Here is a 24,636-nt window from a genome sequence, read left to right on the forward strand (position 1 = left end):
AGTTTAAGCGGCCCTAAGCATATCCCTAGAGCCGCGACAGATATCTGAAATGTAGGCCATTAAAATGCTGGCCTATATTTCAAATAGACATGGCCGATAATTGCAGCAAGGAAATCTCCCTGCCACAATCAGCGTAGCAGCAGTGGCAGGAACACCCCCCCCCAACCCTGTGAAGTTGGCCAACAGGAGGAATGCCCACTCCCTCCGAACTCGAACCCCCCATCCCATACCCCTAACTCTGTCTACCCCCCCAATACCTTTTAGTTGAATGTCCGGCTGGAGGCATGCTCACACTCTCCGGCCAGCCTACCACTCAAAATGGCAGGCCTTCCCCTTCCCAGTGCATTCTGGGATGCACCGGGCAGGGGCCTAAGGCTCTGATTAGCATCTGGCTAAGAAGGAGTCACATTGTTGATAACAAAATGAAAAGAAATGTCTAACAAAATGAAAAGTAATGTATAGCATTGCATAAGCAAGTGATAAAACCAATGAAAGAGGTATTTTTCCCTGCGTGGACAGCAAGGAGGCCTTGGAGTATTAGCATTTTCATTGACTGTCATTGAAGGGGCCCCTCCTTAGATGGGATGGGGAAGGACATGGACAAAAGCTGGTCAAGGGAAAGATTTGGAATAATGGCAGGGCCATTTTATAAAGCTGCGGTAGCGACTGCTGCTGCAATAATCATTTCAATGCCCATAGGAATTTAATGGGCATTGGAGCATTTGCCGCATGGTAGCCACTCCACAGCTTTGTAAAAGATGTGTGTGTGGGGGGGGGGGAGGGGAGGGGGGGGAGAAACCGATTGTAAGATCTATTTTAGAATCCTGGTGCAATGTTTTACTAAAGTGTTCCCATCACTTATGGGTCCTGAACAGGCTAGATTTGTTCCTAGTCCATTGTCTTCTGATAATACCAGTGTTCAGTGATATTTTACTGATAGCACAAGAATGTACAGTCCCAGAAGTAGTACTTTCATTTAAGATGGAAAAAGCATTTGACAACGTCAAGTGTTTATATTTATTGTAAAATTTGGAGTGATATGGCTTTGGTGAGCAATCTTTTCATCAGATCAAGATATTGTATACCTTCCCTACAGCATGGATTTTGGGTGAATGAACTGCTATCAATGCTTTTTTATAAAGGAACAAAACAGTGGTGTCCTCTTCCACCCTATGTTTTAATCTCATTATGGAGTCATTGTTGTGCACTATTGCAACATCACCAGATAGACAAGATATCTGCCGCACAGGTGCCAAAACAAGACAAGTGAGATACTCTGATGATCTTATATTGTTTCGTGAACTACAGGCAGTTTTGGAAGTGCTGCACATAGTGGATGGCTGTAGTGAAATGGCTGGTTAATTGGGCTAAATCAACAATTATGCTCCTTAACAAATATACATATTCAGCTGTCCTAGCTCAATATCCATTTCAAACAACATTACTGGACTCAGTTATTTGGGCCTATGTTTTGCCTCTATTATGAAGGACACATTACAGAAAAATACAGAATATCTGTACTTTCCAGTGCAAGATCATTTACAAAGTTGGTCCCAACTCTACTTATCCTTGTAGGATTGGCTGGAGGCCATGTAGATGGTAGGGATAACCTAACATCTTGTATGTTTTACAAATGTTTCCATTCTATCTTTCTCTTGCCACTTACCCTAAACTTGAAACTGCTCTAATCAAGTTTATCTGGAAGAATAAACAGATATCTCTGTAAATTAAAGATCCATAGAAAGACCAGAGAACTTGATCAAGGGCATGTTCTGGATGTGCTCTATTTAGTCTTCAGCAAAGCCTTTGGCGCGGTTTGAAATAGGAGGCTCGTGAACAAATTGAATGGGCTGAAGTTAGGACCCTAAGTGATAACAGGAGAGAACCTTGACAGCAGTTTTAGAGGTTGAGAAACAAGACCAAAGTCAGGCAGAATTCTACAGTCTGAGTCCCGTAAATGGCAAAAACAGATCAGGATCTAAACTGGAATGAGCTTCAAGGACAACTCCAAAAGTCAGGAAGTAGGACCAGTGCTGGGCAGACTTCTACTGTCTGTGCTCCAAAATTGGCAGAGATTAACAGCCTCTTTTACAAAGCCGCACCAGCGGATGCTCTCCGCTAATGGCCCCGAAGCCCATAGAGATTTAAAGGGCTTCGGGGCCACTAGTGTGGCTTTGTAAAAGAGGTCTTAAGTCTCTATGAAGAAGTGGAATCTGTGCAGCGTGCCAGATTTAACGCTGGCCTCCTTGTTGGACAGAATTAATTGACTATGCAGGTCTTTATCTGCCAACATTTACTATGCTGCAATCTTTTTGCGATGATAGGGTAGTGTCTGGTTAATTGGATGCAGATCAGGTTGGCCCACAATAGAAACATCCGGAGGAGCATATGGTGCCATTGAAGACATTAACCTGAGTATGCAGTAGTTTTGAGTTTTGGCAGGTATTGTAAAGTGAATACTTTTAAGATCCCCTGATGAAGCCTGAGGTGAAATGGGTCCCCATTGGGATTGTTCCTGTCTGAATTTATATGATAAAGAAAGTTAAGGCAATGGCGGTTTTTCTGACCAATGATTAATTTCAGTCTGGTTTAAAATGGCACAATAGTTTTGTATGATGAACATGTACACAGATTTTTCCTCAATTGTGCTTGTTTAACATTTAGGGGGAATTTATCAATGTGTGCTACTGTTAAGGTGGATTATTGTACAAGAAGTCATGCTTATTTGATCCAATGAGACCGTGTGCTAAAATAGCACAACTTGTGGTAAAATAACCCGTCTTAACAGTAGCACAAATTGAAGAATTCTCCCTTTAATGTTTTTGAAGTGATGAAAAGTGAATGTATATTTCCACATCAGTGTTTTGTTGTTTAGCATATCTACTTTGTGGAACAAAAACACATTTTTTGGTTTGATTTTTCAAAGGGGCTGACATATACTTTGAACCGAAAAAAACCCACACCAAAATGTTTTTTTTGTCATATCTTCCACAGAACTTGGCTGATTCTTATGAAATTTAGTGTGTTGTGTCCTGAATGAAGTTGATGTAAAATGTTGTAAATGTTTCCCATCACAAAACAACACTACCTTGTGAAAATGAATTGTTTAACTGAATAAAAATACAGTGGAACCTTAGTTTACGAGCGTAATTCATTCTAGAAACAGGCTTGTAAGCCAAATTACTCGTATATCAAAGCGAGTTTCCCAATAGGAATTAAGGGAAATTTGCTTGATTCGTTCCCATCCACCCCCGAGCCAGTGGCACTGCTCCCCCCCCCAAGAACTGGCATCGCCCCCCCCCCTGTTCATGAACCCCCCCCCGTGCAAACCGGTATCCCCCGCCAGTCCGAACAGAAGCCTTACCCCATCTGGCACCGGCACGCAGCCCCAGGACGTGCCAGTGCCAGTGAACGAAGATCCTTCCTGTCTTCTGGGCCTTGAGAGAGCGAGAGCCAGAAGGCCTTGAGCATGCGCAAATGCTCAAGGTCCAGGCAACAGGAAGGATCTTCATTCACCGGCACGACCTGTGGGCTGCATACCAGTGCAAGATGGGGTAAGGCTTCTGATCGGGCAGGTGGGAGGTGCTGGTTCGCGCAGGAGGGTGTTCACGAGCAGCGGGGGGGAACGATGCCGGTTCTCAGAGGGGGGGTGCTCACAAGTCAAGTCAATGCTCGGTTTGTGAGTCATGATTTGCGAGAATGTTTTGCTCGTCTTGCAAAACACTCGCAAACCACGTTACTTGCAAACTGAAATTTGACTGTACATCAAAAAATGTTATGGCATATTTTGCAGAAAAATGGAAAGTCAAAAAGAAATGTTTCAAATAAGCAGATGTTTGATGTGTGCTCCCTTTGCATGAAGGCATGCCCTCTGCCTTAGCTTCCACTGATCTATGGACTTGTCAATGATGCTTTGCTTCAGCTCAGCCCACACAGAGATGAGGCACTGTTTAAGGTCTTCAAATTTCAAGTTTATTTAAAATTTCTTATACCACCTAATCAAACTTCTAGGCGGTGTACAATAATAATAAAAACATACATTGACTATAGTACAAACTTAAAATTACAAGACATCTTTAGGGGTAGTTAGCACATTCAAGGACTCTTAAACCAGGGACAAACCGGAACAAAAGGTGAAAAGATAAGAACTACATCATTCTAGAGAAAGAGAGTACAAATAAGGAAATTACAACGGGAAGGGTTGCTGTGGGGAGAGCAGCATGTTTTCGCCAAGGGCAGTTATGTTTCGAAGGGATCAAGAAATAAAAGTTTTAAACTTTATTTTCAATTGATTTAGAGATGTTTCTATGTGTAAATAGTTAGGGATGGAATTCCAGAGGGAGGGAGCAATCACTGTAAAAATGTGTGATCTCATTGGGTTTATATGCTTCAAGGATGGGACCGAGAGCAGATTCTGAGTCATGGAGCGGAGAATTCTAGAGGAGTTATGTAGAATGAGGAGTCTTTATGAATTTGGGTTGGTTATTTTGATGGGTTTTAAATGTTAATAACAGGATTTTATAACCGATTCTATGTTCTACCGGAAGCCAATGCGCTTTGTGCAATATGGGAGAGACGTGGTCGTATTTTTTTGCATTGAATATGATTTTTAGTACGATATTCTGAACGATTTGGAGGCTTCATTTCTTTTTTTGTTATGCCCTTGTAAAGGGCATTGCAATAGTCTATGCAAGAGATCACTAGGAGTGTGTGGCACATTGGTTGGAGCTACAGCCTCAGCACCATGGGGTTGTGGGTTCAAACCCCGTGCTGGTCCTTGTGATCCTGGGCAAGTCACTTAATCCTCCATAGCCCCAGGTACATTAGATAGATTGTGAGCCCACCGGGACAGATAGGGAAAATGCTTGAGTACCTGATTGTAAAACTGCTTAGATAACCTTGATAGGCGGTATATAAAAGCCTAATAAACTTGAAACTTGAAACTTGAATCAGGGTATTCAGAGAGGACGGATCAAGTAATTTGGAGAGAGATCTGATTATTCTTAGGCGATAGAAGCAACGTTTGACCACTATGCTGATATGAAGGTGATAGGTGAATTTGCTGTCCAAGGTGACTCCTAGCAATTTTAATGAGGGTACTACTTTGATGGGTAGAGATTTAAATATGAGTGGGGCCTGAATGGATAATCCCTCTCTAAAGGGAAATAACATTAGTTTGGAATTTTTTATGTTGCAGGATAGCATGTTGGAATCTAACCATGATTTAATTTTTTTCCAATTTTTGATTTATGATGTTTATCTCGTCTGGGTTGATTAAGTCAATGGGGTGTATTAATAGAACGTCGTCCGCATAAGCGAACATCGTGAAGCCGATCGATTGACCTAGAGTCAGGATGAAGAGTAAGGGTGATAAAATTGAACCCTATGGAATGCCATATTCATTTTTAAAGGAATCTGAGGATGTTACCTTAGAGGACTGCTCTGTAAAGAAGGATGAGAACTAGTCCATGACCTGATCTGTGATACCGATGTCAGATATTGCTGTCTGGCAGATGCATTCCCGTATCAGCCCCCAGATCCGATAGCTTAAGTCTGGTAAATTTGCAGGCCAAATTTCTGGACCAATGAAGTCTGAGGTCTCCTGATGTAGCAGTTCTATGCTGTCCTTTGCTCGATGTGCTGGGGCATTGCCCTATTTGAAGATAAAGTAGTTTCCCGACATGCGACATATCACTGGCAACAGGCAACAGGATTGATGAAGAACAGATCTGTGAATCCGTGATGATTGTGACTGAGACCATGACTGGCTGAAGGTCGCTTGAGTCCATAGTAGGCATTTGGCATTAACCTCATACATCAGTGTTGTTGAAGGCATGTACAGGCAATCATTCTGTGTGTTAATTGGTGGAGCTACTGTAAATATTTTTTCATTTGAAAACCAGATGAAGCTGATTCTGTGCTAAGGGTTCTTGGACAAAAGCTGCTTGCACCATTTCAGGCATGTGTAAAGTTAACTCGGGCACAACGCTTTTTAAGACACTTTAATTTCAGATCATCATGAATTATCCTAACCACAATTGTCTGGTTTATTTCTGTTTCTCTTGTATTTCTCGAATTGTTTGGTGTGTTTGCGGTGCGTCCTCCTGGCTCAGTACAAGTTGCATACAACGTCAAATCATGGGTTGCATACGAAGAGGTTTCGTCAGCCGTAAGGCGGAAGTCATTATGCCATTGTATAGATCCACGGTGAGGCCCCACCTGGAATACTGTGTGCAATTCTGGAGGCCGCATTATAGCAAGGATGTGCTGAGACTGGAGTCGGTGCAGAGAATGGCCACCCGGATGGTCTCGGGACTCAAGGATCTCCCATACGAAGAACGGCTTGACAAATTACAGCTATACTCGCTCGAGGAGCGCAGAGAGAGGGGGGACATGATCGAGACGTTCAAGTATCTTACGGGCCGCATCGAGGCGGAGGAAGATATCTTCTTTTTCAAGGGTCCCACGACAACAAGAGGGCAACCGTGGAAAATCAGGGGCGGGAAACTACGAGGTGACACCAGGAAATTCTTTTTCACTGAAAGGGTGGTTGATCGCTGGAATAGTCTTCCACTGCAGGTGATTGAGGCCAGCAGCGTGCCTGATTTTAAGGCCAAATGAGATCGGCACATGGGATCTATTCACAGGGCAAAGGTAGGGGAGGGACATTAGGATGGGCAGACTAGATGGGCCGTGGCCCTTATCTGCCATCTATTTCTATGTTTCTAAAGTGCTCTTGTGTACGAATCAAATGCGGTCACCTGCTGCTGCCTGTTGCTCGGATCTTGCATAGCAACACATCAAGGCTGTTTTTGTTCCAACTCTTCTGTGGGAACTCTTTTAACAATTGTTGACTGCTTTAACCTTTTAGCAGTACCAAGTTCTTTATCAGAATTCGGTCTTCTGAAGTGAAAATCGTTTTGATATAGAGACTGCTTACAAACATCATCTGCTTCTGTACGTATCCCACTGCAACAATTTATTTTCACAAGGTAGTGTTGTGGTGCGGTGGGAAATATTTACATTTTACATCAACTTCATTCAGGACACAATGCACTAAATTTCATAAGAATCGGCCGAGCTCTGTGGAAGATACAACAAAACCCATTTTGGTATAGTTAAAAAAAAAATTTGGTTCACAGTGTAGAAGCCATTCCAACCAGGATGTAACTACCTTTCCTATTCTTATTTCATGCATATATTACGGAACCTCTCCAGTATAGGTTGTTTAATATTGTCAATGTTCCTTTACTATGAAGTCTCCATGTAAACATTTTGCCAAAAATGTCTTTCAAATAAATGTAACCAACAAAACAAACAAACAAAAAATGTAACAAACAAACAAAAAAAAAAAAGAAGTTTTAATAAATTATGTTAGAACAATTTATAATACAATAATCTAAACCTCATCCTCTTATGTAAAAAATAAAAAGTTATAAAATTTCAAACATGATACAGGGAAATACTTTTAAAACCAATAGAGGAAATATTTTTTCACTCAGAGAATAGTTAAGTTCTGGAACTCATTGCCAGAGGTTGTGGTAAGAGCAGATAGCGTAGCTGGTTTTAAGAAAGGTTTGGACAAGTTCCTGGAGGAAAAGTCCATAGTCTGTTATTGAGACAAACATGGGGGAAACCACTGCTTGCCCTGGATACATGAATGAAATATTGCTACTCCTTGGGTTTTTGCCACTGGACTGTCCACTGTGACAACGGGCTACTGGGCTTGATGGACCTTTGGTCTGACCCAGTAAGGCTCTTATGTTATGTTCATGTAACTTCTGTATTCTGCTTATGGATTCATGACATGAAAAACTGCCCATTCTCAACATTTTGAATCTGCTACTTTAGTCAACTTTTCCCAGAGATAGTCACAAATATTCTTTAACTTCCTTGTCAACATTCATTGTCACAAAATAAGTGACAAGTAATCAAGAATTGGATCGATACAGGAATCAAGACAGCAGCAATTATGTAACAATAATACTCACATTTTGTTGGAATAATTCTTCTTGTACTAGTGGCAATTTTTTGCTTTTCAAAGGAAACATTGACGCAAAATTTACTGGCTTCATAATGTTGTTAGCATATCTTTCTTAATGTTGACAAACCAACTTTTAATTTAAAGACTGGGCAGTTGCTATAGATGTCTTTTAGGCAACCTGAAGTTGTCATTCTTCTGACAAAGACATTTTGCTTTGAGATATTCATCATTTTATGACGCTTGTGTTTTGTTTACACCGCTCCAGTAATTCACTTCTGGGACCAAAAGTTGCTTTTGAGGTTTAGACATGCTTCAGGATGCCAAAAACACATCAGATTCTTCTGTACTTGAAAGCTTTTGGGCCATCAAGTGATCAAAAGCTGCCAGAATCAAACCTGAGATCTGCCATTATAAATAAGGCACTGACAATTTTTTCTTGTGAAAGGCTATCCCAGGGGTGAAAGAAGCAAAGGAAACTGAATTGCTTTTGCTTCTTTCTTAACAAAATTCTATATATACTGTAAAGTTGTGCAGTATCTTTTCATTGGAAGCTTGCTAGTCTTTAATAAAGTGGCATTTTGCAATAATGCATTCTTGTATTAAAAAAAGGAGTACTGCCATAGCACAATGGCTCAGTTCAACAGCCATTAAAATTTCCAGACGAGAAAACACTAGCTGTGAAAAGAAATATATGCAGCTAGCTGTCAGCTAGACACCGATGCCTCAAGCACATTCATGGTTTTCCAGGCCTTTAACCAAAACTGTCCTTGCTACAGTTCTTTAGTCTTAAAAAAATAAAAATACATGGAATTGGAGACATCTCTGTCTACGATCTCTGCACCGCTCTGTCCAGCGGGCGGGCAGAGCAGTGACTCGTTCTCCAGAGGGGAGGAGGGAGTTGTCCCGGATCTGGTAGCAGGTGGAGCTACACTCAGCTGGAGAGCAGGGGAGGAAGAACTCTGAGGGAGCCTCAGCCTCAGCAGAAACCCCTGCTAACACCCTGGATATCCTTCTGGAGACCATAAGGAGAATGGAAGAGAAGGTGAGGAAAACTGCTTCAGATGTTCTAGCATTGGTAACTAAAGTAGACTCCTTTAATTCAAGCATTGAAAAAGTGAAACAGGAATGTTTAGAGAAGGTAGACTCTGAGACTGTTCCCTTGAAAAATTCCATTACTACTATAATCAGAGATCAAACCACTCTTTCACGCAAGATAGAAATGATTGAAAATTACAATCGTCGTCTCAATTTGAAAGCACTGAACTGTCCTAAAATTTTTTCTGTGTCGCCGATTGATGTCTTCAAAAAATTTCTGGTGGAGAATTTGTCTTTTCCACCAGATCAATTACCACCTATAAATAAGGCTTATTACTTACCAACATCAAAAACAAATAGTAGATCAGAAGAATTACCTGTTTCTGAAAATTTACCAGTTTCTGGAAATTTACCAGTTGATATTGACTTTCAAAATGTAACAGCAGTTTTAGAAAATTCTTTTACGGATGTAAAGGACAGAGTTACATTAATTGTAAATTTTATATTTGAACAAGATCTCAATTCAGTTATGAGGTTATTCTTTAAGATGTTACAAAACTAACACAAGAAAGGCATAAGCTATTTTTAGCAATGCGAGAAGATACAAAGAAATTGGGGGCTACTTAAACTTTAGCTTATCCTTGTAAGTGCATAATTAAGTATATGGGTTTAAAATATGTTTTTTATGCACCTGATCATCTAAGACCCTTTTTGGACCTTAAGGGGTTAATCAGATGTGGAGAGTTTAGCTGTAAAAATTAAAATCTGGGGGGTAGATGCATTAAGCCTTTGTCTTACTTTTATAATTTGTAATTTTACTTTGATTATCTCCCTGCAATTTAGATTGTTCCTCTAAATTGAGGTCGATGAAGGAGTTATATCCATTAAGAATTGGTTTTGCTTCCAATAGGAATGTGAATATTTCTTGTTTTGTTTCTTTTTACATGATGGATTATGGCTCTGTATTGCTTTAACAAGTTGTATTACTTGTGAATAATATGATAATGAATAAAAAAAAAAAATTTTGTTTAAAAAATGTTAGGGTCATTTTATGAAGGAGACTTCATTTGCTTCAAAATGTACAGCCCTACGTATGCCTCTCAGCACTATATAAGTGATAAATAGTAGTAGGAGTTATAAAATTACTATGCATATACAAATACACATTGATTTATTTTATTTGAATTTTGCTCAAAGCTTTTTCAGAAGTACCTCAAGGTGAGTTACATTCTGGTACACTGGGTTGTCCATGGAGGACTCCCAGTCTAATGTAATAGAGGATTAGGTGATCTGCCCAAAATCACAAAGAGCAACAGTGGGATTTAAACTGCGAACCCTTGGATGTCTAACTCAGTGCTCTAACCACTAGGCTACTCCTCTATCACTGATCAATGGAGATCGTTCTGAGGAAAGGGATGTTACCGGTGGTGTGCCTCAAGGTTCTATTCTTGGACCTGTTCTTTTAACTTTTTATAAACGATATTGTTGAAGGGTTGTCGGGTAAGATTTGCCTCTTTGCGGATGATACCAAATCTGCAATAGAGTCGACATGCCGGATGGTGTGAATAACATGAAGAAAGACCTGATGAAGTTTGAAGAATGGTCTGAAATTTGGCAGCTAAAATTTAATGCTAAGAAATGCACGGTCATGCATTTGGGCTGCAAAAACTAGAGGGAATGGTACAGTTTAGGGGGTAAGAACATAAGAATTGCCGCTGCTGGGTCAGACCAGTGGTCCATCATGCCCAGCAGTCCGCTCACGCTGCGGCACTCTGGTCAAAGACCAGCACCCTAACTGAGACTATCAGCGTACGTCCTTGTTCATTATGAACTTGTCTAACTTTGTCTTGAATCCCTGGAGGGTGTTTTCCCCTATGACAGACTCCGGAAGAGCGTTCCAGTTTTCTACCACTCTCTGGGTGAAAAAGAACTTCCTTACGTTCGTACGGAATCTATCCCCTTTCAATTTTAGAGAGTGCCCTCTCATTCTCCCTACCTTAGAGAGGGTGAACAACTTGTCCTTATCTACTAAGTCTATTCCCTTCAGTACCTTGAATGTTTCGATCATGTCTCCCCTCAATCTCCTGTGTTCGAGGGAGAAAAGGCCCAGTTTCTCTAATCTTTCGCTGTACGGCAACTCTTCCAGCCCCTTAACCATCTTAGTCGCTTTTCTCTGGACTCTTTCGAGTAGTACCGTGTCCTTCTTAATGTATGGCAACCAGTGCTAGACACAGTATCCAGATGAGGGCGCACCATGGCCCGGTACAGCGGCATGATAACATTCTTCTGAAGAACTTATGTGTATGACGGAAGAATGGGACTTGGATATGATTGTATGTGATGATCTTAAGGTGGCCAAACAGGTTGAAAAGGGACAGCAAAAGCTAGAACATCATTTATTATGCTGGCCTAAAACGAAATCTATGAAGATTGCGATTGATTCAAAACACAGCTGTCAGGTTAATTTTTAACCTGAAAAAATCGGATCTTTTTTATAGGAAATTGCACTGGCTTCCGATAGAGGCTAGGGTTATATTCAAGTTCGGATTACAATGTTACAAGGTGCTGTTTGGTCTTACAGCAAATTACCTGAAGGACCATTTTGAACTGGTAATACTGAAATGGTCCCAACACTCGCTTTCTATTTTATTTCACGTTCCCCTTTGATAATTACTTTCATATCAGGCTGCGATCAGAGACAAGGAATTTAGTCGGCTAATAGCTACATTTCAGGAAAGTCTTGAAAACCTACTTACCGTATTTGATAAATTTCTGTAACACATAATTATGTAATGTAATGTAATTTATTTCTTATATACCGCTACATCCGTTAGGTTCTAAGCGGTTTACAGAAAATATACATTAAGATTAGAAATAAGAAAGGTACTTGAAAAATTCCCTTACTGTCCCGAAGGCTCACAATCTAACTAAAGTACCTGGAGGGTAATAGAGAAGTGAAAAGTAGAGTTAGAGGAAAAATAAAATAAACATTTTAACAAGACAGCATTGATCTAAATACTTTGGAAGATAGAAGAGAGGAGAGAAAGGAATAGAAGCAGAAGGGGGAGCCGTTGAACAGTAGAATTCTGGAGAAATTTAAATGATAGAAATAGAACAAAACAAAGACAAAAGGCAAAACAATAGATAAGATTAAAGATAAATCATAAGCTGGAAAGAAAAATAAAATAAAACTTTGTCTTCAATCCACGGTTTCAGCGTCAGTGATGAAGTGGAGCAAGTAAGTTTAGGAGGAGCGATTGACGTTTCCAGAAAGGGCTTCTTCAGGGAAGAGACTTGGCAGACAGTCCCAGGATGCCTATGTCTCCTCCCCTGCGATGTTCTCTCATCCATGCATTCTCTCCCAGACACACTGCCCGTGCCCCAGCCGCTCCAAGGAGGCTGCCCCAGATGAGGCCCACGGTGAATGCAGGATTCTCTCCTCTGCGGGAAAGCCGCCCGGAGCCGACAGTCGATCTTCTTAGCGGATTGCATGGGGGGAAGAGTTCACACTCTTGGTAGGATCGGGTCTGTGTGCTCTCGGTGGTTGTGGCTGGTCTCGTTGCTGCTTAGGTGTAAAAGCAGTTGATCTCCACTGCTGCTGATATTTAAAAGCAGGCAGATTGATCTCTCCAATGGACTGCAGGGGGAGGAGTTCACACTCCTGGCAGGATCGGGTCTGTGGGCTCTTGGTGGTTGCGGTAGGTCTCGCTGCTGCTTGTATGTAAAAGCAGTTGTTTTTCTACTGCTGCTGATATTTAAAGCAGGTAGATTGATCTCTTAAACGGGATATAGGGGGAGGAGCTCACATGCCTGGTTGGATCGGGGCAAGGGCTCCTATTATAGGCTGCTTAGGTGTAAAAGCAGTTGATCTCCTACTTCTGATAATATTTAAAAGCAAGCATATTGATTTTTCCAACGGAATGCTGGGGGAAGAGCTTACTTGTTTGGCTGGATCAGGGCAAAGGGCTCTCGGTAGTGGTGGCTGGTCCTGTTGCTGCTTAGGTGTAAAAAACAGTTGATCTTCCTAGTGGACTGCAGGGGGAGGTGGAGCTCACACTCTTGGCTGGATCGGGTCTGTGTGCTTCTTGGTAGTTGCGGATAGTTCCGCTGCTGCTGAGGTGTAAAAGCAGTTGATTTCCCACTGTTGCTGATATTTAAAAGCAGGTAGATTGATCTCTCCAATGGACTGCAGAGGGAGGGCTCTTGGTAGTGGTGGCTGGTCCTGCTGCTGCTTAGGTGTAAAAGCAGTTGATTTTCCTAGCGAACTGCAGGGAGGGTGGAGCTCATATTTTTGCAGGACCGGGACTGTGGGTTTTTGGTGGGTTGGTCCCGTTGCTGCTTAGGTGTAAAAGCAATTGATCTCCCACTGCTACTGATATTTAAAAGCAGGCAGATTGTCCAGGGAGAGGAGCTTTGCACTCAAACTGCCATCCTCCTTGCCTCCAAGTTCCGGAATTATGACATATTCATTTGCTTTTTGTAGTTCCTGAGATTGTCTCAGAATCTTAATGTTATGAACCGCATTGAACTATATTAGGTTATGCGGTATACAATTGATAATGTAATGTAATAAACTTTTTGGTGCTTAAAATGGTAAAATAAATGTCATACTATGTATTCGCTGGATCCCACTTTTTGGATCAGTTACTTCATGATGAATAGAATCTTACTGAATTTCGGTGTACAATATGCCTGTGTTTTGATATTAATAATCTTACTTGCCTTCTTTTCATGCCACTCTACAGTCTTCTATCAATAAGCAGGTCAGACCACTTATCAGAATTAGGTCTCACTGAGTTCCATTAATACAAAGGAACCTGCTTTGGACATGAACACCAACCCATTCTTTGTTTGGATGTATTGGATTTCTAATGGGGAAACACTGCTCTAACCTATTTCCATGCTTTAATTCGGCACTAGGCAAATATGCCTGAGGGTGGCCATTAGCTAGCCAAGTAGCTGGAAGGATAGTGAAGCACTACAGCGTAAAGCTGTTTTGTTTTGTTTTGCATTCAAACAGTATCAGCATTTGGGCCTTTTGGATAATATAGGGGGTTAATGGCCTGCCAGTATACCCACTGAGAAAACCATACTTTTGGATCCTGACCAAACTAGGGCAGAATAAACAACCCATTTAAAAACTCAGCAGTAAGGATATTTGTTCAGCTTTCCAGGACTAGATTTGGCAGGCAATTTTATATATTTTTATAATTCAGGAGGTCATTTTATAACTGGAGGTATGAGTAAATAATATGTAGAAGCTTTTCTCTGTGTGGACTTTCCCACAATTTCAAAGTGTAAAGTACCTAATGCTGCTACCTTGAAAATTGGACCGGGAAAACTATGGGTTCCTTATACTACTGAGTTTGAAGCAGTTAAGATGGGAACCAATGTGTGCTAACTATTAACAAATGCCCACATTAGAGCAGCTTAACACTTAGTTCATGCTAATACCTGTGTATGAAGAGTGAAATAGAAAGGATAGTGCCTTACGTTGATAGAGGAAATTCTCTAAATGGTGCTGGATAAAATGGCATTAATCATTATTCAATAAAGGGCACTGATCCTATGCCTAGCTTTAAGTGCCAGACTTACCGTATGTTCACGCATATAACGCGCGCATTATACACGATTTTACAAACCGTGCATAACCGTGCGCGTTATACATGTGAGCGCATTTTACAACTTTTTTTTTTCATTCCGACCCGGCATCCCCCCTGCGAACCGGCATCCTCCCCCCCTCCCCCGCGATCCTACAAACCCCCCAGCACCGCCAAACATCTCTTACCCGATTGGGCACCGGCACCAGCACCAATGCACAGGACGTGCCAGTGCCAGTGCCCGAAGATCCTCCCTTGTTGGGCTGGGCTGGGCTATGCGGTGCAGGGAGATCCTCCTTCTTCCCTGTGCCGGGCTGGACTGGGCTTGATTGAGAATCTCGGAGAGAGCGAGATCAGAAGGTTTTGAGCATGCGCAAATGCTCAAAACCCAGTCCAGCCCGGCACAGGGAAGAAGGAGGATCTCCCTGCACCGCACAGCCCAGCCCAACCCAGCCCAACGAGGAAGGATCTTCGGGCACTGGCACTGACACGTCCTGTGCATTGGTGCTGGTGCCGGTGCCCAATCGGGTAAGAGATGTTTTGCGGTGCTAGGGGGGGTTGTAGGATCGCGGGGGAGGGGGGATGACGCGAGCGGGGGGGAGGATGCCGGTTCGCAGGCCAGAAGAGTAAGCAGGAGTGGGAGGAGGTTATAGCAGCATGCGCGGTATATACGCGTGTGCGTGCTCTATAAAAATTTTTTTACAGACATGCTTTGGACCCGCGTGCTATACACGTATGCGTGTTATACACGCATGCGCATTATATGCGTGAAAATACGGTACACCCGCTGAAACACTGGCACCTAAGTTAGACATGCTGAGGCAGTATTCTGTAACTACACACACAACTTTTCAAATTGCCCTTGACACACCCATGGCCGTGAGTTAGACGCTAGAAGAGTTAGATGCCATGCACACAACCAGATGGGTGCAAAATTGTTATATGCACGTGAAAGGCAATTCTGTAACTCAGAGTTCACAAGTGTGCACCCCTTTGCACATATATGTACAGAAAAAAGTAGCAACTTATGCACGTAAGCTATAAGGGTGGACTAAATGCAACAGCATGCAACTACAAGGAAGCATGCATTAGGTGGAGCACGGATGTAATTTATGCATGCTCTTGATACATGAGGCGCCTGCAGTTGCGCCAGGTCTATGGTACACCAACGAAAGCGATTGGCATGCTAACAATCACGTGCTGACACCTGTGCACAGGATGAAAGTGCGCCACTAGTTCTGCCGCTTTTATGGCTTACCGTTAGCGTTCTGAAGGAGTTGGGGGAACCCCCCCACTACACTTATAACAGCTGGTGCTCCTGCCAGGGTGTGTTTGTGGGGGGGGGAGAGAATCCCCTACTTCATTAAAAACTTCCGTTCTCTCCTTGTTCAGGAGTGTTCGGAAGTTTTAAGTGTAGTGGGGGGGAGGGTTTCCAACCCACGCCCCCCTCAAGCGGGAGTGCCAGCTGTTATAAGTGTAGTGGGGGGGGTTCCCTCAGAACGCTAAAGATAAGCCATAAGAGCGGCAGAACTGGCACCGCGCTCTCATCCTGCACACAGGTGTCGGCACGCAATTTTCAGCACGTGAATGTCTAATGCGGTTTTGACGTGCCACCGGAAAACATTGCAGATAGATCAAAGAAGATGAGGACGGAGTAAAGGCCTTTGGATTTGGCCAGAATCAGGTCCCTGGAGACTTTAGCAAGGACAATTTCTGTAGAATGGAGAGGGCAAAAGCCCGATTGAAAGGGGTTGAGAATAGCTCGTGATGAAAGAAAATCAAGATAATGGCACTGGAGCGCACATTCTAGCTTGGATAGGAAGAAGAGTACGGAGACAGGACGATAATTAGAGGGGCATTTTATATCTTCAAACTCAGATCTCTTGCTTGCATAATGAGACAGGTTAGTTCTTTTCAGTTAAGAAGTATTATGTTGTTATGATTTCTTTGCTTTATTTGTGAAAGATATTTCACTCAGAATCAAACAGGTTTGATTTTCAGGATAAGCCAAAATATGCAAATCAATTAAGTACCTCGACATGCATTAAAATAGACATTGTAAGTATATATAGACCATATCCTGAACCTGGACCCATTGGTGTCCTTAACCAGAACTGACCCACACCTGACATAAACCATTTGATCTTCATACTTAGCGGGACAGGAACAGATATATAAGTTGAAGGTAAATAAATCTCTCTTATACCTTGACATTCTCCATGACACTATCAAGTATTTGTATCAGTGGCCTGCAGTTTCTGGCATTTTTATACCATTTCTGTATTGCTATCGTATCTGCACTTCACTTATTTATAGACTGGTAGCAAAAGTCACAAGCACAGAGACTGAATAGGCTAGATATAGCAGGAAGTAACTCAGATGGGAGTACTCTAACAATTTTAATTTATTGAGCTTCTGCTGAAGATATATTCTGCTGTCTTGTGAGAAACATATGCCACATAGTATTACATTTGAAGCATCACCAATATTATACAGTATAATAATCATAATTTTATTCTTATATACTGCCAGACCAAGGTGGTTCTAGGCGGTTCACAGCAAATGAAGCTGGTGTATACAATACAGATAAAATGCATCAAATTATAAATGTAAGAACTCATTAGAAAATTAAAACGTGATGCATTAGGATACAAACCTATCAAATAGTTGTGTCTTTAACAATTTTCTAAAATCAAGATAAGAAGAAGCCTCTAACATAATTTTTCCAAACCATACATTGTTTAGCAGCCTGAAACAAGAGGACTCTCGCAAAGAACTTTTTATAACGACAAGGTTTTGTAGAGGGATACGGAAACATGTGCTCTGCGTGTAGTCCTATTTGAATAACTCAAAGAAAAATGAGGAACAAGATAGCCAGGGAAAGTATGGAAACTTCTAATCGTAGTGTACTTGCTGAGCAGGTCTGTTTATGAAATGCATGGAGTGACCTGACAATTCTTGCTATGATTATCCGTGTTAGATTATGTCATATATACGTATATGTGTGTGTGCGTATCTGTGTCATGTCTGTCTGCCAAGTTAGATTGTAAGCTCTTCAGAGCAGGGACTGTCTATTTAATGTCAAAAGGTACAGTACTGCGCATGCCCTTCAGCGCTATAGAAGTGTTAAATAGTAATAGATTATTCCTGAACTTAATTGCTGAAATTTCTAGTTACAAACCCTTTTAACTAGCTAACTGGCATAACATTTGTATTCACTTCAAACATGTAGCTTTCTCCCGTCCCCCCTTGCATTATTAACATAGTAGCATAGTAAATGACGGCAGATAAAGACCTGAGTGGTCCATCTAGTCTGCCCAAACATACACTCTCTATAATTTAATGATTTGATTTAAATTGTTCTTTTGCTTTTTAGATATATCTGGGCCATAAACCCAGTACTGTGCGTAGGCTCCATCTACTGGAGTCTCCGTCAAAGCTTACTCCAGCCCATCTAAACCATCCCAGCCCATCCTCAACTGACTGGTCATATGCGGGACACAGACTATGCAAGTCTGCCCAGTACTGGCATTAGTTCTTCAATATATACCATTACTTTCTGATTAGGGATCCTCTGTGTTCATCCCATGCTTTTTTGAACTTTGTCACCATTTTCTTCTCCACCACTTCCCTCGGGAGCGCATTCCAGGAATCAACCACCTTCTCCATAAAGAAGAATTTCCTAACATTACTCTTGAGTCTACCACCCCTCAACCTTAGATTATGCCCTCTGGTTTTACCATTTTCCTTTCTCTGGAAAAGATTTTGTTCTATGTTAATACCTTGCCTAACTTCAGGTATTAATGTTTGTGTAGAGTGTTGTTGATGTAACTTAGCTGGTGTATTTTTTCCATATCCACAAAGTTGTGGGAGATCTGTGTCAAATTAGGTCACATAGAGGTAATTTTATAATGTATTTCCCTCATGTAAAGCATATTGGAAAAGGCTTTTGTAAAATTCTGTGATCTCATTTGGGTATACAGTGGTACCTTGGATTACGAGCATAATCCGTTCCAGGAGCATGCTCGTAATCCAAAATGCTCGATTATGAAAGCGAGTTTCCCCATAGGAAATAATGGAAACTCGCTTTGCTAGGTTCCCACCCTCCACCCCCCCTAATTTAGTAGCACTTCTGCGAGTCTTATTCTGACTTCTCCTGGGTGAGAAGAGTCCCTTTGTCTTTACAAAGACCCCTTCTCTTCACATAAAAGGAAAGTCGCCTTCCAAAGAACTCTTCTTTTATGGCTATGTTTGTCCAAATTGATTTGGAGACTGAGAATAAGCCCAAAGGAAGCTGTGACATTGCCTATGCATGTAATCCTTAAGCTGGTAGAAATGAAGCAGATGGAGATCTCCCTCACTGTACAGCAGGTGAATAAGAAAGTTGAATCTATGTATAGGGTTCAGAAGATTATGGGATTTAAGAAGCTACCAAGAATTCCAAGATTTATTCCTTGATTCGCATGGTGAGGGAGACCCAGATTTAGGAGTCCTAAGGAAAGAAGTTCCCACCTTAATGCTCTTAATGAGTATCCACTTGTGTAACATTTTGCACAGAGTTTGCAGCCACTATCCCTCAGGAGAAAAGGACTGGGACTTATATACTGCCTTTTTGTTGTTACACATATATACCTGGGGCAATGAAGGATTAAGTGACTTGCCCAGGATCAGAAGGAGCAGCACTGGGAATCAATCCCACAACCTCTGGATGCAAACGAAGCAGCTCTACCACTAGGCTACTCCTCACCTCAAAGGCTATGGTGTGGGTAACCTATAGTGTGATGCTTTTGATACCCTGACAAGAGTCTCCTCCATGTTGCATTGACTCACCTGGCTGTTCACTTTAGACCTAGAACCAGTGATTCACTAGAAGCTGGCGGAAGTTCCATACTGGGGAGACAACCTTTATGGTGACAAGAAATAGCAGGCCTCATCAAAAAATGTTCTGAAATCAAGCCATTTTTACCATAGAGATATTTAAATGTCTCAATCATATAGTTTCTTTCTCGTCTTTCTTCCAAATACATATTGAGGTCTATGAGTTTTTCTCTACATGCTTTATGATGATCACTTGCTATATGTTACTACGCAAATTATATCGTGTTTGAGGATTGCTTACCCAGCAGGCTTTTTTTAACTTTAGTGTATTCATTGTTCACAACACGCCTAGATTATGCAAATGCATTTTTGGCAGGCTTATCTCCTACAGACTTACGGAAACTACAAAATTTACAGAATTCCTCCCTTAGGTTATTGGGTGGTGGTGGTGGAATATTCCAGCATGTAACACCGTTATTTATTTCTTATCACTAGCTTCCTACATGTTTTAGGATACAGTTTAAGATTTTATTATTTGTATACAAAATTTTGCATTCTACAGAGTTATTATCATTGAGCAAATTGGTTTCATGGTATGTTCCCTGCAGGCCATTGCAATCTAGTGGCAGACATCTTCTTATTATTCTGGAATCTAGTTCTGCTCATTTGATGAGGAAACACGTAATAAATCTTCTCTTTTCTTTTCAAGCTCCATTGCTTTGGAATTCACTGTCTGTATATTTACAGGAGGAACGTTCCATAACTCATTTTCACAAACAACTTAAAACATACTTATTTCAATTGGCGTTTTCTAGTTCATAAAATTTGTGTGTGTGTGTATGGCAGGGGTGTCCAATGTCGGTCTTCGAGGGCCGCAATCCAGTCGGGTTTTCAGGATTTCCCCAATGAATATGCATGAGATCTATTAGCATACAATGAAAGCAGTGCATGCAATTAGACCTCATGTATATTCATTGGGGAAATCCTGAAAATCCGACTGGACTGCGGCCCTCCAGGACTGACATTGGACACCCCTGGTGTATGGGGTGGGGGGAGGCTTAGAGACTTTTGTGGGGGACCTTTCCTATTACATTTTGTATTTCCTATCTGTAATGTTTATCTAAATTTTGTAATTGTAATGTAATGTAATGTAATGTAATGTAATGTAATGTAATTTATTTCTTATATACCGCTACATCCGTTAGGTTCTAAGCGGTTTACAGAAAATATACATTAAGATTAGAAATAAGAAAGGTACTTGAAAAATTCCCTTACTGTCCCGAAGGCTCACAATCTAACTAAAGTACCTGGAGGGTAATAGAGAAGTGAAAAGTAGAGTTAGAGGAAAAATAAAAATAAAATAAAAAATTCTGGAGAAATTTAAATGATAGAAATAGAACAAAACAAAGACAAAAGGCAAAACAATAGATAAGATTAAAGATAAATCATAAGCTGGAAAGAAAAATAAAATAAAACTTTGTCTTCAATCCACGGTTTCAGCGTCAGTGATGAAGTGGAGCAAGTAAGTTTAGGAGGAGCGATTGACGTTTCCAGAAAGGGCTTCTTCAGGGAAGAGACTTGGCAGACAGTCCCAGGATGCCTATGTCTCCTCCCCTGCGATGTTCTCCCATCCATGCATTCCCTCCCAGACACACTGCCCGTGCCCCAGCCGCTCCAAGGAGGCTGCTCCAGATGAGGCCCACGGTGAATGCAGGATTCTCTCCTCTGCGGGAAAGCCGCCCGGAGCCGACAGTCGATCTTCTTAGCGGATTGCATGGGGGGAAGAGTTCACACTCTTGGTAGGATCGGGTCTGTGTGCTCTCGGTGGTTGTGGCTGGTCTCGTTGCTGCTTAGGTGTAAAAGCAGTTGATCTCCACTGCTGCTGATATTTAAAAGCAGGCAGATTGATCTCTCCAATGGACTGCAGGGGGAGGAGTTCACACTCCTGGCAGGATCGGGTCTGTGGGCTCTTGGTGGTTGCGGTAGGTCTCGCTGCTGCTTATATGTAAAAGCAGTTGTTTTTCTACTGCTGCTGATATTTAAAGCAGGTAGATTGATCTCTTAAATGGGATATAGGGGGAGGAGCTCACATGCCTGGTTGGATCGGGGCAAGGGCTCCTATTATAGGCAGCTGGTCTTGCTGCTACTTAGGTGTTAAAGCAGTTGATCTTCCTAGCGGACTGCAGGAGGTGTGGAGCTCACACTCCTGTCATGATCTGGTCTATGGGCTCTTGGTAGTTGCGGTTGGTCCCAATGCTGCTTAGGTGTAAAAGCAGTTGTACTCCCACTGCTGCTGATATTTAAAAGCAGGTAGATTGATCTATCCAATGGAATGCTGGGGGAAGATCTTATATGTCTGGCTGGATCGTGGCAAAGGGTTCCCGGTAGTGGTGGCTGGTCCTATTGCTGCTTAGGTGTAAAAACAGTTGATCTTCTTATCGAATTGTAGGGGGGGCGGATCTCACATTCCTGGCAGGTTCGGGTCTGTGGGTTCTTGGTGGTTGCGGATGGACCCGCTGCTGCTTAGGTGTAAAAGCAGTTGTTTTCCCAATGCTGCTGATATTTAAAAGCAGGCAGATTGATCTCTCCAACAAATTGTATGGTGAAGAGCATACACGTCTGGCTGGATTGGGATAAAAGCTCTCGATAGTGGCGGCTGGTCTTGGTGCTGCTTAGGTGTAAAAGCAGTTGATCTCCTACTTCTGATAGTATTTAAAAGCAAGCATATTGATTTTTCCAACGGAATGCTGGGGGAAGAGCTTCCTTGTTTGGCTGGATCAGGGCAAAGGGCTCTCGGTAGTGGTGGCTGGTCCTGTTGCTGCTTAGGTGTAAAAAACAGTTGATCTTCCTAGTGGACTGCAGGGGGAGGTGGAGCTCACACTCTTGGCTGGATCGGGTCTGTGTGCTCTTGGTAGTTGCGGATAGTTCCGCTGCTGCTGAGGTGTAAAAGCAGTTGATTTCCCACTGTTGCTGATATTTAAAAGCAGGTAGATTGATCTCTCCAATGGACTGCAGAGGGAGGAGCTCACATGCCTGGCTGGATCGGGGCAAAGGGCTCTTGGTAGTGGTGGCTGGTCCTGCTGCTGCTTAGGTGTAAAAGCAGTTGATTTTCCTAGCGAACTGCAGGGAGAGTGGAGCTCATATTTTTGCAGGACCGGGACTGTGGGTTTTTGGTGGGTTGGTCCCGTTGCTGCTTAGGTGTAAAAGCAATTGATCTCCCACTGCTGCTGATATTTAAAAGCAGGCAGATTGTCCAGGGAGAGGAGCTCTGCACTCAAACTGTAAATCATCTGAACCAAATCCATCCAGCAACAAGAAGACAAAAATGCTAATGGTGATATGACTATCAATTAATGCTCTAGAACAGTAGCTCCCAACTAGAGAATGACACGGGGACACATTTTCCCCATCCCTGCAGGAACCCATTTTCCCATCCCCCACGAGTTCTTTTCCTGTCCCTGCCCCATTCTTGCAAGCTCCATCCTCATCTGCACAAGCCTCAAACACTTTAAAATCATAAGAGCTCAGGACTTGTGTGGTTAAGGCAGAGTTTACAGGAATGGAGCAGGGACAAGGACAGCAACAAAAGTTGCGGGGACAGGACGAAGAAAATTTTGTCCCCATGTCTTTCTCTACTCCCAACCATGTCTTGAATAACCCTCAAGAAGTTTTATTTTCAGGATATCCGCAATGAATACTGTATGTATGAGATAGATTTACATATAATGAAGACAGTGCAGGGAGAACTAAACTAAACTAAACCTTAAGTTTATATACCGCATCATCTCCATGGATGTGGAGCTCGGCACGGTTTACAAGAAAATATAGGAAGAGAAGGAAAAAAAAAGGTTTACATGAACTTATATATAGAAGAGAATAGTAAGGGGGGATAGAATTACATTTTAGTGAAAAGCCAGGTTTCCAGTTGCTTGCGGAATAATTGGAGGGAGGCCAGGTTCTGCAGCGGGGTAGTAAGGTCGTTCCAAAGACCTGTGATTCTGAAGAGAAGGGATTTTCCCAGTTTGCCTGCATAGTGAACTACCCTATGCATATTCATTATGGATTTCTTGAAAATCAACTGTGTTCAGGATAGATTTGGAAATTGCTGCTCTAGGGGTGGTGGCCAGGATTCCAAACCATTCTTCCAACAGAAGTAGAAAAGGGAGGTTGAAAGTAGAAAGAGAGAGATGGAGGCCAGAGTGATCAATTCCAATCCACATGCACACCAATCCATTTGGATTTTCATGATATCCCTGACATGCATGAGACAGATTAACATATAGTTGAAGCATGTACATGAAAATCTGCCGCATGCATATTAGAAAGGGATATTCTGAAAACCCATGCAAAGGTTGTCTAGCCTTATATAAGCCAAAATGTGCTACAGAGCCCATTGTAGCTGTAGATCGAAGTTACTCACTTTTAGCAGGTGCTCTCCAAGGACAGCAGCTTGAATATTTTTACCATTGGGTAACATCATATGAAGGAGCCTACAGCTGTAAGTGCTCACCAGAGTCCCTTCTTGAAGCTTTTGGAAGCAGTCTTTCACACATGTGTGCTTCTTCCTGCATCTAGTCTTCCCGCCACTGTAGCCCAGCAACCCCACTTTTAAACGACTCTTTATAATTCGTGTTCCAGTTATTAACCTTGTCGGAAATGTAAATATCATCAATGCTCCTGCACTATATCTCTCAAGCCTTTCCCATCTGTAGACATCTTCTAGATAGCAGTGGGGCAGGCGCGAGCACCAGTTTCTTCTATGCCTCTGGTGCCATTATTTGGAGATATGCTTTCCGAGGCATCAATTTGGGGTTGTGGAGGTACTGCAGTAGCTGGTCAGCAAATGGTTTGGCATGGTGAAAGGGATATTTGAGAATGTATTGCATGAGTTGATAAAGCCATACTCAGTAAGACCGTCTAATTTGGGCTCACCTTTGCCTCGTATCTGGCAAACTCATGCTAGTTGGTAACATTTTCAGTGTTGGAACCACAGGAGCAAGAGCGTCTGGGGATCACTCTTGCCTCAGTTTCATGAGGATACCTAAATATAGGAGTTGGGGGAAAGGTGTAAGCCAGTAGAATGGATAGATGGTTTGCATTTTGAGTGAAAGGGCATGTTGTGAGCCAGGGTGAGGCTTGCAAATGAACACTAGTCATGGGGATAAGGAGGGACTTTTGGAAGGTTTTAGGGATTTGGGG

At 42.2% G+C, this 24,636-nt stretch overlaps 1 protein-coding gene across 4 annotated transcripts in view; it reads left to right on the forward strand.

Annotated features, from left to right (window-relative positions):
- Positions 1-24,636, forward strand: part of BEND5 (BEN domain containing 5) — a 1,015,515-nt gene that overhangs the window by 289,908 nt on the left and 700,971 nt on the right. The window lies entirely within an intron of this gene.

Source organism: Geotrypetes seraphini, chromosome 12 (assembly GCF_902459505.1).
Source record: "Geotrypetes seraphini chromosome 12, aGeoSer1.1, whole genome shotgun sequence".
Taxonomy (NCBI): domain Eukaryota; kingdom Metazoa; phylum Chordata; class Amphibia; order Gymnophiona; family Dermophiidae; genus Geotrypetes; species Geotrypetes seraphini.